Here is a 15,761-nt window from a genome sequence, read left to right as displayed (position 1 = left end):
CACCCCCCCAGAAACCCAGGCTCCAAGTGGGCTCCCACCAACCTAGGCTCCTGGCTGGGCCCAGCACCAGACCGACTACCAAAGACCAGGCTTTTGACCCAATCCAGCACCAGGCCAGCTCCTATAACCCCAGGCCCCCATCCCACCTCAGTGCCGTGCTGGCCCCCATGGATACAGACTCCAGATAGGCTGCTACAGACCCAGGCTCCTAGCCCACCCCATCACTAGGCCAGCCCCTGAGGCCCTACCCTCAAGGCTGGCTCCCATGGACCCAGGCTTGCAGTCTGCACCAGAACCAGTCTGGACCCACAGACACAACCTCTAGGCTGGCCCTTGAGGCCCCAGGTGACAGGATGCCTCCTATAGCCCCAGACTCCAGGCTTGCCCTAGTGCCAGGCTGGCCCTGTGGCTCCAGCCTCCAGGCCAGTTCCTATGAAATCAGGCTCCCAGTCCATCCCAGTACCAGATAAGCCCCATATAGATTCAGATGATGGGCCCACCCACTGGTCCTTGGCACCTGGTTGGCTCCTGTGGACCCAAGATCCAGGTCTGCCCATACAGACCCAGGTCCCAGGCCCATCAGTGCAAGACTCAAGCACCAGGCCTGCCCCAGTGAGCCATCATGGACCCAGACACCAAGCTGATCCCCATTTACCCAAACACCAAGCCTTTCTACCTTCTGACCCAAGCACCAGACCTGCCTGCCCAAGGAATCCAGCAGCAAGCCTGCCCACAGACACACCAGATGATCCACCCAGAATCTCTGGATAGGCTGACAGGCTTTGCCTGTCAAAGTCAGCCTGTAAAGACTGGAAGAGGTGACTACTTCCTCAAAATCACAGGTACCAACGCAAGGCCAGAGGGATCATGAATAATCAAAGAAACACAACTCCACCAAAGGAAGCTATTAAAACTCCAATGACTGACCTTCAAGAAATGGAGATCTATGAACTGTCTCACAAATAATTCAGAATAATCCTCTTAAAGAAATTTAGTGAACTAAAAGAAAACAGACAATTAAATGAATTTAGTAATATAATGCATGAAGAAAATGAGTTCAACAAAGAAACAGAAACCATAAAGAAAAGAAAGACAGAAATCTTAGAGTTGCAGAATACTGCCTGAAGAATTCAACAGTTTCAACTGAGTTGAAATAGACTCAATCAAGCAAAAGAAAGAACTGGTTAACTAAAGGGCAGGTCATTTGAAATCATCCAGTCAGAAGAGCAAAAAGAAAAAAGAATGAGAAGAAGGAAGACAGTCTATGTGAATTATGAGATACCATTAAAAGAAACAATCTACACATAGTTGGAGTCCCAGAATGAGGAGAAAGGGAGGAAGGAGCAGAAAGCTTATTTAAAGAAATAGTGACTGGGCTTCCATGGTGGTACAGGGGTTAAGAATCCCCCTGCCAATGCAGGGGACACGGGTTTGAGTCCTGGTCCAGGAAGATCCCACATGCCGTGGAGCAACTAGGCCCATGTGCCACAATTACTGAGCCTGCGCTCTAGAGCCCATGAGCCACAACTACTGAGCCCACGCACCACAACCACTGAAGCCCGCGTGCCTAGAGCCCATGCTCCACAACAAGAGAAGTCCCTGCAATGAGAAGCCCACGCACCACAACAAAGAGTAGCCCCTGCTCGCCGCATCTAGAAGAAAGCCTGCACGAAGCAACGAAGACCGAACGCACCCAAAATTTTTTTAAAAATTAAAAAGTTAAAAAAGGAAAAAAAGAAAGAGTGACTGAGAACTTCCCAAATCTGAGGAGATGTCTGGACATCCAAATTCATGAAGCTAATAGGTCATCCCAAAATTTCAACCCCAAATGATTTTCTCCAAGGTACATTATAATAAAACTATATAAAATCAAAGACAAAGAGAGAATTTTAAAAGCAGCAAGAGAAAAAACTTCTTCACATATAAAGGGTACCTGCAAAAGGCCATAACCAACAGATTTCTCAGCAGAAAACTTGCAGGCCAGGAGAGAGTGGGATGATATATTCAGAGTATAAGAACTAGAAAATCTGCCAACCAAGAATACTTTACCCAGCAAAGTTGTCTTTCAGGAACAAAGGAGAGATAGACTTTCCCAAACAAACAAAAGCTGAAGGAGTTCATCACCATTAGACCCGTGTTATAAGATATGCTGAAAGGAGTTATTCAAGCTGAAATGAAAGGATGCTAATTAGTAACATGAAAACATATGTATGTAACTGAAAGACCCTCAGTGGAAAGAACCTACAAAAGCTGAGGGAGTTCATCACCATTAGACCTGTGTTATAAGATATGCTGAAAGGAGTTATTCAAGCTGAAATGAAAGGATGCTAATTAGTAACATGAAAACATATGTATGTAACTGAAAGACCCTCAGTGGAAAGAACCTACTATAAGAATATAATAATTGTAGCAAATATTTATTGACAACTTACTAGTGCAAAGGTACTGTTCAAAGGCATTAATTTATTTAATTCTCACAGCAATTTGATGAGGTAGTTACTATAATTACCCTGATTTTATAGACGAGAAAACTGAAGCACGGAAAAGTTAAGTCACTTATTCAAAGCCACGCAGCTTTCAAGTGGCAGAACTGACGGTCTGATGGAGGCAGTCTGGCTTTGGAGCTTCTGCACATCCCTGCCACTTCCAGAGCCCAGGTGGGGAGGAGTCAGATTCAGGAAAGACTAGTGAGCACAGAAATTAGTAATAATGAATGGGTGATATGTTTTCTAAACTTTAATGAATTGAATTATTCTGTGGTTTTTCAAAGAGACAAAATTAAAATTCTGAGCAATACTAATAAGGAAGATTGTAGGGTGATAGGGGAGGCGAGCTGTGTTCAATAGTGAAGTGTTTTAAATTTCTTTTCTTGTCTAGGAAGGAGCCAGAGATTAATTTCAGACTTTGGGTTTTTTTTTTTTTTGGTTGTTTGTTAACTTTAAATACATGTTAGGGCTTCCCTGGTGGTGCAGTGGTTAAGAATCCGGCTGCCAATGCAGGGGACATGGGTTCATGCCCCGGTCCGGGAAGATCCCACATGCCGCAGAGCGGCTAGGCCCGTGAGCCACAACTACTCAGCCTGCATGTCTGGAGCCTGTGCTCCGCAACGGGAGAGGCCACGACAGTGAGAGGCCCGTGCACCGCGATGAAGAGTGGCCCCCGCTCGCTGCAGCTGGAGAAAACCCTCGCACAGAAACGAAGACCCAACACTGCCAAAAATAAATATAAAATAAATAAATAAAATTTTAAATACATGTTAATAATTTAATGGTGACTACTAAAAAAATAAAGAAAATATTCATGAAATTTACTGAAATTCCCATTAGAGAATTAAGTAAATGAACTATGACACACATATATAGAATAATATAACCCAGTTTAAAAAAAGGATGTGTGAGTTGAAATGGAAAAATATTCTCAATATATTGAGTAAAAAAAAAGAGGTTATAAAATGTTTGCATTTTAATAAACATATATGTGCTTTTGAGTGTGTATGTATATGTATATATATGTATACATGTTTCTGCATATGTTAACTGAGATTATTTCTGTTGTCGTTACTGAATACTTTTTGTTTTCTACTACATAAATGTTGGTACATTTTTTAAAGTGTGCACACATACTGTCCGTTATTATAATCAGAAAAGAAAAAGAAAAGGTTGTGATTTGGGGGGAAAAGAAAAAAGAAAATGTCATGTTTTGCTCTGTCTGGCCATTCCACTATTTTTGGATATTTTGTCCCTATTGACCTCAAATAGCAGTTTATATGAAACATTCTTTGTGGATCAGGATCCTCTGTGTTACTAGAAATACTTATAGCCTTCAACATCACTAAAAGCAAACAAAGAAAAGCATGGTTGAGGGAGGGGAAATAAGACAAAAATGCAAGCACATCTTGGCATGTAGTCCAACCCCAGGTGCGTGATCAAGGGGAGGAGGGACCCAGGCCCCGTGCACACAGGCTGACATCCTGCTCCAGCAGGAGAGCTTGGTTTTTTCCTCAGATGACAATACCAATGGTTGTGGCTAGGGAAGGAAAACTGCGTCGAGGAAAAGAATGGCTCCCTATGACTAGAAGTTTGACCAGTGTGGCAGTCTCACTCTGCAAGTTGGCTTTAGCAGCACAATTGCTCTCACTCAGCATTTTGGCACATTGGTTCATTGTATCCTCTACCAGACGTCACGCCCAATCAGACCAGTTTGTCCAATGATAACTCTGACAACTGACTGCAGCCCATATTATCACGTCTGCTACCATGAACCTCCGCTGTCCCCAACACACACAGAGACAGACTTGTGCCCCCTCCCCCAAGACTGGGCATCCTTATTCTTATAAACGGAGCTCTACTGAGTACTTACAGTATTCAGGGAACTGAGCTAAATGCTAGGAACCAAAAACAGGGGTTTATAATCTGTCAGGAAGACATACACTAGGGGCAATTAGGCTCTTACAGGATAGAATTGATTTAGTGTGTGAATAATCTGGTTTGTTGGTGTTCCTATGAAAATATGTGTGGTAGCCGAAAGTGGCCCTCCAGAGATGTCCCTGTCCTAATTCCCAGACCCTGTGAACATGTGAACATGCTATCTTACACGACCAAAGGGACTTGGAAAAATTACACAAAGCAAATGTGTGATTAAGTAAAGGACCTTGAGAAGGGGAGATTATTCTGGATTACCCAGGTGGACTCAATCTAATCATATGAGTCCTTAAAACTGTGGTCAGAGGGAGATGTGACTACAGAAGGAGGGTCAGGGAGATGAAACATTGCTGGGTTTGCGTATGGAGCAAGGGGTTCCCAAGCCGGGGTGGCCTCTAGGAGCTGGGAAAGGCAAGGACACAGATTCTTCCCTAGAGCCTCCGGAAGAAACCCTGACTTTAGCCCTGTGAGGAGGATTCTGGACTTCTAATCTCCAGAACTATAAGAAGTCTGTGTTGTTTTAAGCCACTGTGTTTGTGGTTAATTTGTTACAGCAACAATAGGAAACTTATACAACATGCGTAATACGCATATTTTCCCAGGTGGAGTAGGACCGGAAAAGCCTACAAAGGTTCAGTGGTCCTGAAGCGCACATTAAGGGCTACGCAAAGGCCAGCTTCCTCACAATAGGAACATCAGCGAGGAAGCCTCACTGAATGCCTCTCTACTAGAGTTGGGGGCTGCAAGGGAGGCAGAAGGTCCACTCACACTAAGCTTCCCCTGGGCCACGGGCACATGCTGACTCCAGGCACAGGACAGGGAACACTACTGAGGATGTACCCAGGGTGTGATGGTGCCACTCCTAAGTGATCTAGTCCGCATGCCCAGGACAGAGCTGTAAACTCTAATTGACCGGAATTCTTTGTGGAGCTGACAGAAATGCTGTAACTCAAGGGTTGGTCAGGTTGAGGTTTATCAGCAGGGAGGGGACACTGGGAATTGTCATAGCACACCTGGGACTGTGAAGAAAGTGCAAGGGAACCCAGGCCTACGATTCTTGAAGGGAAGCTAAGCAGGGCCCTAGGCTGCTACAGGGACTTTGGAGACACACAGGATCCTTGTGGCCTGCTTCAGTGTCGAATGCTAACCAGGACTCCACATCATGGCACAGATAAGAGCCCAAAGGCAATGACTGTAGGAGAGAAGGGTATTTGGGGGATCCAAGATGACAGAGCCTCAGATTTTTGGACTCACCAGGGCAGAGGGCATTTGGAAGTGGCAGAAATGAAAAAATATCAGGCTGTGCCTTTTTACTGAGAGACAGACTGGGGGAAGCCACACAAAGCAGTGAGGAAGGAAAGGGCCATCTACCTAGCCCGCCAAGGCAACTGAATCAACCCTGTCAGTTCCCCCTCACATCCAGAGGCCCATCCAATCCTAGGCAAGGCTGCAGGGACAGCAGTAACACTTCTTACCGTGGTGAGCAGCAGAATCACCCCTTGGGCCCACCCAACTAGCAGACTCACTTGATGAGAGGGAAACAGGCCCTCCCACAAAGGGTGGTGCTCTTCCGCACAGGGTAACCTAACACAAGTCACACCTTTGAAAATGGACTATTTTTTTATCAGTAGAGATGTCTCCTTTGTTGGGACAATTGTCAATTAGATCATTTGAGTATATGGAGAGTATCCTAAAGGTTTGGCTTTGTTAATGCAAATCTTAGTCCCCACTATGTAACAGTTGGAAAGTGGGGGCCAGAAGCTCATTCTCATCAGCTTGAGATGACATTAAGGATCCTACACAGAGGCCCTATGACTCTGATTAGATAGAGCAGAGTATACAACTGAGCCAAGTCAATCACAGGTAGGCCCAGCTGGATATCTGACACAATCCTGGAGGCAGGTGGAAGACAGTAGACGACAGACATTTATAAAGCAGTGCAAGAGCTGGAGCCCCAAATCCAACAGCCAGTTCCAAAACTGAGCCAAGAACCTGAGGGAGTAGCTGGGTATGGAATGCCAGAGCAGGGGTTCAGATATGGGTTATCTTCTAGGAATTTTATCAAAAGATTACTTTCTTCGAAGTAGTTGGTTTTTCATTAGAGCTGACATGGAGCTGTACAGTGACTTTTAACTCAAGGACATCTTAAAGGCCCTGCTAGACATTTGACAAACATGAGTATATCCCTGCTAGACATTTCACAAACATAAGTATATCCCTGCTAGACATTTGGCAAACACATAAGTATCCCCCTGCTAGACATCTGACAAACATGCAATAAATGTAATCACAGCATGATTACCAGTCATTAGTCCACACGTCCTGCATTTGCTCGCTCTTCTCAAGGCTTAAGGTCTCATCTCTTCAGTACCTCTAGGGGAAATATACATTGACTTTAAGATAATTTTATTTCCATTAGCTGATACTACTCTATCTTCTTTTTACCACATTTGATAGATTTTTATCTCTGTACATTCCTACTTTATTTTACTCTGCATTGAGGATTTTTGGATCTAGACTGTAGCAGGAGCTATAGAAGCATTCTTCTCTGTGCTGGGCAGGAACTTTCTACACTTTGAATCTACAGTGGGGCTCTAATAGCATATAAGAATTTGGAAAATGGTACAAAGAATAACAATTTTGAAAGACATTTAACTTTTAGAAGAAAATGTAGGTGAATATCATTATGACCTTGATGCAGGTGAGGATTTCTTAAATAAGACACCAAATGAACAAACTATAAAAGAAAAGATTAGTAAAAAGCCGTATTTTAGAAAATAACATCTCTGAAGAAAGATAAGAGGAATTATGATTGTTTCTCAAAAACTGAAGCTTTAAGAGATGGTGAAATGACTGCACTGGGGTTTTGCTACATAATCCACGATACAGTAAATCTATTGGTTTAGTTACTGAACGTGCCAGAAAATTACTTGACCCAGTTTTACCCCCAACATGAACTTTCTGGCTGGAATTTGCTAATGGCACTACAGCGAGGACATGGTGTACATACACGAGAAATGAAGACGGTGGTCAGTTTTATTTTGTTTTGCTTTTGTCCACAAACCAAAAAGAAATGGGTCTCATGTGAGAAATATGTCCTGATAGGAAAACTGCTATTGAGATGGATTTCCAAAGGAAGTTACCAGACTCAATGTGCCCTTTTTCGTATAGTAAGAACACATTTCTCCCCATAGAGTACCGAGACTCTGGAAATTTTTTCTGCCCTCCTCTGAGACAAATATTCCTGCCTGCCCTTGAAACAGATTTCTAATTTCTAGTTTATTCCCTAAATGAGTAGCTCTCACTTAGAAATTTGCATTAGAATCATCTGCAGAATCTTAAAAAAAAAAAAATATGGGTTTTGGACCCAATCCCAGTGATGTTGATTTAGTAAGTCTGACAGGGACCCTGGCATCTATACTTTTAAAAATTATATTCCCCAAGTGATCATTTCACAATGCATACAAATGTTAAATCATTATGTTGTACACCTAAAATTAATATAATGTTGTAGGTCAATTATGCTTCAATTTAAAAAATTTTATTCCCCAAGTGATTCTAGTGCGAAGCTGACTGAGCACTGTGACAGACCTCTGGGCTCCTGACTATGATTAATCGTTCTACTTTTTACCCTCTGTACCTCAATTCTTATGAATGATCCCTGCCCCATGTTATTCTATCTGTTTGTTCACATGACTCTCCTAGGTCCTTGATCAGTAACCTATGCACAAAAATCATACTGAGCAAATAATGTGTGGTGCAAGCAGGTAGCCTGTTAGCACCAAATCGCTAGCATGTACAGGCATACCTCGTTTTATTGCATTTGGCTTTATTGCACTTCACAGATAATTGTGCTTTTTACAAATTGAAGGTCTGTGGAAACCCTGTGTTGTCACGTGACAGCATTTTTTAGCAATAAAGTATTTTTTAATTAAGGTATGTACATTGATTTTTAGACATAATGTACATTTGTATGCATTGCACACTTAACAGACTATAGTGTAAACATCACTTTTATAGGCACTAGGAAACCCCATGTGACTTACTTTATTGCAATATTCTCTTTATTGTGGAGGCCTGGAACCAAACCCACAATATCTCCAAACTATACCTGTAATAATAGTGAAATGAGAAGATGAGAACATGCTGAGAAAGAGAAAGAATGATAGAGTGCTTGAAAGCACATCAAGACTGAGGATTAAAAGAGGAAACAATGGAACAGCTCTTGTCAAATTGGAGGAAATGTCTAAACTCTAACCTCCGCCCTCTATCCTTTTATAGAAATTACCTACAGCATAATCCCTGCACCAGCTGGCCCCTTAGCAACAGCTTCCCATTGGTCGCCTCCCCTCAGAGGGACTTATATAAAGCTTCTCTTATTTCCCTTTCCAAGAGTGGAGGAGACAAATTTCTCTTCTTCAGGTTACTCTGTAATCACTTTCATGAACCCTCTACATTTTTTGAACTAGCCACTACGAAAAGTCATGAAGGCTTTTTCCTCTCCAACCTCTTCACACAGGCTAAACTCCCTGTAACAGAGGTCATGCTTCTTTCCTGCTTCCCACCTTCCAAAGTTAGCAGAGGAATTTCAGACAAACAAGAAAAATGGTCATTTCCTTCATACTCTAATTTCTGACACACATGGTTGGACGAGTGAAATTAAAGTGGCTGAGAAGAAAGATTCAGGGAGATGCTTCTGAATTTCTCTGGGATCACTGCCTGGGTTTGAAGATTTCTAAAAACTGTTTCAATTGCGCTCAGGGATAGTCTCCTTTTGCCTCTAAAATAAACAATTACATTCACTATGGCAAATATTGGGCTTAAACAATTTTTTTCTTTAAACGAAATTCACATTTTATTTAGGTTGAAATAAACTATACAAAATTGATTTTCTTCACCAAAAATAACAGCAATATTTTCTGTATTATTCCTAAATAAACCACAAAACACTTATTTTTGTAGGTTTTCTAGGTTTTGCTTGTAAATCAAGATAAGGCAGTAGATACAGTCATGGAAAAAGAAGAAAACAGACAAATCAGTTGTCAGTATCCATGGCCTCTGATCCTGTCTTGACCATGAAACAGAAGTGTTCAACATATACCTGCCAAAAAGCTTATGAAGATGTAGGTTCAATAAAGGAATGCAAATAGCAACAACCGGATGTGGAACAAGGGAAGGCTCTTCCATTCAAACTTTAACTTGTTCCTTTAACTTCATTTGATAAAGACAATGTCTAGGGACTTCCCTGGTGGTGCAGTGGTTAAGAATCTGCCTGCCAATTCAGGGGACACAGGTTCGAGCCCTGGTCCGGGAAGATCCCACATGCCGTGGAGCAACAAAGCCCGTGTGCCACAACTCCTGAGCCTGCGCTCTAGAGCCCACAAGCCACAAAGACTGAGCCAACCAGCTGCAACTACTGAAGCCCACATACCTAGAACCCGTGCTCCACAACAAGAGAAGCCACCACAATAAGAAGCCTGCGCACCACAACAAAGAGTAGCCCCTGCTCGCTGCAACTGGAGAAAGCCTGTGCGTAGCAACAAAGACCCAACGCAGCCAAAAATAAATAAATAAAAAAGACAAAAGTCTACACTAAAACTCTTGTTTGGTGAGCTCACATGTTTCTCTTACAGTCTGATAATTTTCTTAACTGTCCTTTACAGATTTTCAACAGCATACTTAAAACTCCTACCATTCAAAGGTCAGTCATGAGCTTCATTGTAACATTTTATAAAATGTATACCTCTGGGCTTAAACTTTTAATAGTAGCTCTTTGTTTGACAAAAACTATTATGTTAAAAAACAAAATCCTTGACCAGTTACTGAGGCAACATACGAAATTAAATTTCTACAACTTTTCTAAAAATTTTATCAAATGTTAGCATTACTATAAACATCTTGTCTCCAAAATGTTTATGTACACCCATGGGAGAGGGCTTGGGTTAGGCTGTTAGAACTAATAATAAGCCAGACTCGAGGATATAGTTAATAGTGATATTAGCTATAGGCTATAGAAGCCTAGGTGCCAATTAATACTGCACTGAGAAACTTACTTTCATCAGTTTTATTCTCCAAGAACAACTGTCTCCAAACCTAGTGCCCAGGCCTCTTTCTGACCCAGTCTGGGTAATGTTCTTGTAGTTCAGAAGTCTTAAGTTCTCTTTCCTGTTTCAACTTTTTGGAATGGCTTAGGGAAAGCTTGCATAGAAGTTAAGGTAAAAGGAAAGTCTAAATAACTTTTGGAATTCTGAGGACATTTAAATATTTGTAGAATTGATTCTTGGGACATTATCACATTTATGCTATGTCACAACCAATGATAATTCCTCATGATTTGGCTTTTCCAGCCACTGTCAGTCACAAAACCATCTGGTTCCTCTGCTGCTACACAGAGACTTGAGTTCTGATACTTCTCCTTCAGTTACTTTTTTTCTTTTTTTGCGGCACGCAGGCCTCTCACTGTTGTGGCCTCTCCCGTTGCGGAACATAGGCTCTGGACGCAAAGGCTCAGTGGCCATGGCTCACGGGCCCAGCTGCTCCGCGGCATGTGGGATCCTCCCGGACCGGGGCATGAACCCACGTCCCCTGCATCGGCAGGCGGACTCTCAACCACTGCACTGCACCAGGGAAGCCCCTTCAGTTATTTTTGTTAATAGTTGAAAGAAGCAGCACAAGAAAGAGCAGGTGTTTCCGTTCTAAGTTCTCTAAATACAGAAATTTCATAAACATGTTTAGCTGGCATTCCAAGAGTTGGTAGGTTAACATTTACCAAGTGCCTACTATGTGCCAAGCACTGTTCCAGGTACTGAGGATACTATGGAAATCAACACAGATAGAGTGCCTGCCCCTTCAAGGAGGAAAGGACAGTTGAACTCCTGAAACACATACTCTACTGGAAGAGTGCTTCTGAGGTCTGCGCTTAATTGTTATGCTGAGGATATGATAGATAACCTTTTTTTGAATTAGCTATTTACTCAAAAGTTCCACCCAGGTTTTAACTAGAATCAGCTAAAGAACTTCCTACTCCAAAGTCAAAACTAAATCTGAGGGTTTTGCCACTTCCTCTTTATATCATACAAAATTTGTTAGTTCTATGGTGTTTCATCTTAGACATAATTCAAATTACAAAATGTTCTGCACATTTATAAGATTCTTTGTTGAGTGACTGCCTATTACATAAATTTGTGAGCACATTTTTAACTGAACAGAGTAGCAGTAAAAACAGGAGTATTTTTTGTTTGTTTGTTTTTCATTCCCATTTACCTGATCTCTAACCCCTTTACAAAAAAAAAAAGATCAAAACAAAACCACAAGTATCACGCAGCTAAATCCTGAGACAAACGGGATGGGCTCCAAAGTCATCATCTTGCTATTGCATGGTTTCTCCACCCTTTCTTATCTAAATCATTGATTTAACTTTCAGTTTCATAATCTAATTCTGGTTTCATTGTTTTTCTGCTTAAAACTTCTTAAGTGCTGGCCCAGGCAAAAGCCCTTGCCTATGTAACTACATTTGAGCCTTACCTGAAGTCAATAAGATCAATAACAAGGTGAGATGTTTAGATTCTATTTTCCCTCACTGCTTTTGTAAGAATAGATATATAATACACATATTACATGTGTATATAAAATCTATATATATTTATTTTTACCAGTTTATTATAAAAGGATATGATGAAGGAACATCCAGATGGAAGAGATGCATAGGGCACAGTATGTGGGAAGGGGTATGGAGCTTCCATGCCCTCTCTGGATGAGCCACTCTCCAGGTACCTCCATGTGTCCACCAACCCAGAAACCCTGTAAGAATATTTTAATAGCAAATTGAAAAGGGAAAAAGTTATTATGTATTTACAAAAACACAATATTAAATTAAAAGATAATTTCAGGGTTTTATCTTGACAGATCAGAAATTAAAATAATTATAGCATTTAAAATAACAAACAGGGCTTCCCTGGTGGCGCAGTGGTTGAGAGTCCGCCTGCCGATGCAGGGGACACGGGTTTGTGCCCCGGTCCGGGAAGATCCCACATGCAGCGGAGCGGCTGGGCCCGTGAGCCATGGCCGCTGAGCCTGCGTGTCCAGAGCCTGTGCTCCGCAACGGGAGAGACCACAACAGTGAGAGGCCCGCGTACAGAAAAAAAAAAATTAAAAAAAATAACAAACAGAAGCCATAGTTTCAGAGAATGTTTATATAAAGATATAAACCTGGGCCAAGTGAAAAGCTGGAAAAAATAAGAAATCCAGTCACTATAAAAGAGCTATACCACAGTTGCTTGTATGAAATAGCTTCTTGTGGGGGAAGAAAAATTTTCCTTTCCCTTCTAGGTTCCTTCCACTGGTCTAACAATCAAATTAACATAAGGAAGATTAACAAGAGAAAAACAAACAAATTTAACTTCATACATACCTAAGAAGAGAACAAAGCAGGCTGTTTACATACCTTTTTAGAAAAAGAATCAAACATTTGTGAAGATTTGACAAAACAAAGGGGTTTTTGCTTGGGGTAGCAAATTAATGAAGGAGTAACAAAGTTTGTTTATACACCTTTCCCGGACTCAAATTCCCTATCTCAATGCCTTTCATCCTCATGGCATACGGAGGATACCTTCCTATGGGAGCTTTGTTTCCTGCTTTCAGGGGAAAAAAGGAGGGTCAGAGTGTTCTTATACAAGCTGTTTCTCAAGTAACTTTAAATCAAAATAATCAATATGCCACCTTGGCATTATTTGGGAACAGCCTGCCCCAAGCCCCATCATTCCCATTGAATACAAAGAAGGTATCTTGGATAGCTGGCAGGCAGTTATGTTTTATTCAGTCATTCAAAAACCATTTATGGAACAGCTGCTGTATGTCATGGAAAGCACTATTATAAACGCTAGGGATACACAGATTAACAAAAACAAGGCCTTAGCCTTGTGTAAGTTCATATATTGCACTGTATCAGTGCCCTTAAATTGTTCTATTTTATAGGTGGATTTTGTACACCTACCTGGTTTAATACTTAGCAGTGAATTTTAGAAAAATATTTACTATTATGGTTCAACATTTCCATAGAGCCAAAATATACACTTTATGACTTATTTCAGACTTTTTCCTGATAAAATACATACACATTTTTTGGTAGAAATTTTGGGAACTTTTCTACACAGAAAAAAAAAGTGTATTTTTATCACTCAAAGATAATTACTATTGGCATTTTCTTCTAGAATTTTTTTTATACATTTGATTTCAAGTAACAGAAAACCCAACTCAAACTTGTTTAAACAATAAATTGATTGGCTCACATGAGTGCGAAGTCCACAGGTTGACTGGCTTTAGGTGAAGCTTGATCCTACAACTCAGTATGTCATCAAGGACCCGTTTATTTCCTTCCCTCTGCTGTGCTTTCCTTGGTGTCTGCATCATTCTAAGACTGGTTCCTCTCATGGTCCCTAGATGGCTGCCAGTATCTTCCTGGCAGTAGAAAAGAACGTCAGCATTCTCAGTAAATGTTCTAAGAGCCATTCTATCAAAACACCTTGGTGTCAATGCCCATCCTGACTCAATGATTGAGTCCAACGAACAGAACATACTGATTGGTTAGCATAGGTTAGTTACATCACCTTTGAAGGCGGAGTGAGATTAGCTTCTCTGGAATCATGAATCTCTAAGGAGAAACTGGTACTGACAGGAAGGGGACAGGCAGTTTTGAAGAAACTAGAAATCATTTTAGACATATTCAAACAACACATTTTAAGTCACTCTAAACACTTGTACTATTTTATCTTCCTCTTCTTTACTCATCTTTGATTAGACTCTATGGATGGCCCAGAGTCCAAATTTTTCAAGGGAGATCATCCTCAAATTTTTGATACAGAATATTAAATAGGTATTGAAAATTATGACACAGATCTATATTTCTGAATAAAAAGGTTATATATTAAATGAAAAAGGTTACTAAAAATCATCTATATGAAAAATAATGTGTATTGTATGACCCTATTTTTCTTCACTGATTTATATATGCACAGGAAAAAGTGATACATATGTAGTAAAACGTTAACAGAAGTTATCTTAGGTGTTGTGCTTTTCACTTCCTATCTTCAGTTAACAGTATAGGTCAGCATCTCACAGAATGACTGGCAGACATGATAGTGGAATTAAATTAGTACCTTATGGCATTCATCAGTAATTGCTTATCTAAGAATGACTTTTTGATGAAGTCCTTCAATTCCGTAAACACTTTGTTCCCAGAGTCACTGTCCCCCCTGCCAGCTGCTCTTACTTGTCTACTCCATACAGATGTCTCCAAACCACACCTTTGGCTCTGTTTTTTCTCTCTCTTGAGCTTCTGTTTTCTCTTTAGGTGTCTACTAGAAATCTCTACTTACATGTGCTGATACCTTCATGAGCAGTTAGTTCACAGGACAGTGAGCACTTACACTCTCATTCACTTGCTGGCTGTTCTTAGATCAATGACTTAATCTCCAGGATCTCAAATAAAGATGACGATAACTTCTTCAAGAGAGGAGACCAAACTAAGTTTCTTGAGGTTTTAGATTTTAGGCCTAAAACCAAATTCATTATCTTCTTGTAACCACTTCCCTCACTTGAAACATTTCTTCCTTTCATCTTCAGATAACAGAACGATAGGAAACAGAACTTTAGAACTAATAAGGATGTTAGAGTCTCCCTAGCTCAATTCCTTTTCTTTAGTATGATGGATGAACAAATACATACCTTCATTATCTCCTTCCTTTTCTTGCCCTATCAGTAATCCAGTCCCATCAGTTCTCCTTTTGTAATGTCTCTCAAGCCTCTTTCATTCTTTTCATTACCACCACCCCAGAGTACATCTTTATTTCCTCGTGGCTTGGTTTTTCCCAAAGTCATGTTTTTCCTGCTTTCAGTCTTTCAGCTAATCCTGGGAAAGCTTCCAGATTGCATATCCTTAAATAGTGTGATCACTAAGACACGTTTTCATGAAAAAAGAATTTGATGGTTTTACTGTGGTCAGAGGATGGGTCCAAACTGTAAGGCTAACCTAAGGAACTTCCTAGAGGTTCACCCTAACTTACCTTTCCAGGTCTATCTTCCAGTATTCCGCTAAAAGTCAAAGCTGAATAAATATTTATTTAATTGAATTAATCTCCATACTTTCTAAACACAAATCCTTTTAGCTTTGAGATATAATCAGGAGATTTAAAAAAAAATAGCATCCAGGTTCAAGGGGAACAGGGAAGCTGTTAAAAGTTAAGAAGATAGAGAACAAGGGTGAAGTGAGGAGAACAGGAGCAGAATTCATGTTCTATATACTCAGTTCCTGCTCTGTAAGTTTTCCACCAATACAGTTTCCGC

The sequence above is a fragment of the Neophocaena asiaeorientalis genome, unplaced genomic scaffold (assembly GCF_003031525.2).
Source record: "Neophocaena asiaeorientalis asiaeorientalis breed wild unplaced genomic scaffold, Neophocaena_asiaeorientalis_V1.1 scaffold96, whole genome shotgun sequence".
NCBI lineage: Eukaryota > Metazoa > Chordata > Mammalia > Artiodactyla > Phocoenidae > Neophocaena > Neophocaena asiaeorientalis.
This window is presented reverse-complemented; position numbering follows the sequence as displayed.